The 478-nt window shown below is 46.9% G+C and overlaps 1 long non-coding RNA gene across 2 annotated transcripts in view; it reads right to left on the reverse strand.

Moving 5' to 3' along the window:
- Positions 1 to 83: 83 nt before the first annotated feature.
- The window catches only part of LOC106511296 (uncharacterized), a 2,006-nt gene continuing 1,611 nt past the window's right edge, over positions 84 to 478 (reverse strand). For both annotated transcript variants that reach the window (XR_001309508.1, XR_001309509.1), the window contains exon 3: positions 84 to 467. This is a non-coding gene — a long non-coding RNA (uncharacterized LOC106511296). The remainder of the gene's footprint in view (positions 468 to 478) is intronic.

Raw genomic sequence — 478 nt, forward strand, 5'->3', positions numbered from 1 at the left:
TGGACTAAACTGCTCTGTGATACACCTGGACTAAACTGCTCTGTGATACACCTGGACTAAACTGCTCTGTGATACACCTGGACTAAACTGCTCTGTGTGACACTTGGACTAAACTGCTCTGTGATACACCTGAACTAAACTGCTCTGTGTGACACCTGGACTAAACTGCTCTGTGATACACCTGGACTAAACTGCTCTGTGATACACCTGGACTAAACTGCTCTGTGTGACACCTGGACTAAACTGCTGTGTGTGACACCTGGACTAAACTGCTCTGTGATACACCTGGACTAAACTGCTCTGTGTGACACCTGGACTAAAGTGCTCTGTGTTACACCTGGACTAAACTGCTCTGTGTGACACCTGGACTAAACTGCTGTGTGTTACACCTGGACTAAACTGCTGTGTGTTACACCTGGACTAAACTGCTGTGTGTTACACCTGGACTAAACTGCTGTGTGATACACCTGGACTAAAC

The sequence above is a fragment of the Austrofundulus limnaeus genome, unplaced genomic scaffold, assembly GCF_001266775.1.
Source record: "Austrofundulus limnaeus strain Quisiro unplaced genomic scaffold, Austrofundulus_limnaeus-1.0 Scaffold2653, whole genome shotgun sequence".
NCBI lineage: Eukaryota > Metazoa > Chordata > Actinopteri > Cyprinodontiformes > Rivulidae > Austrofundulus > Austrofundulus limnaeus.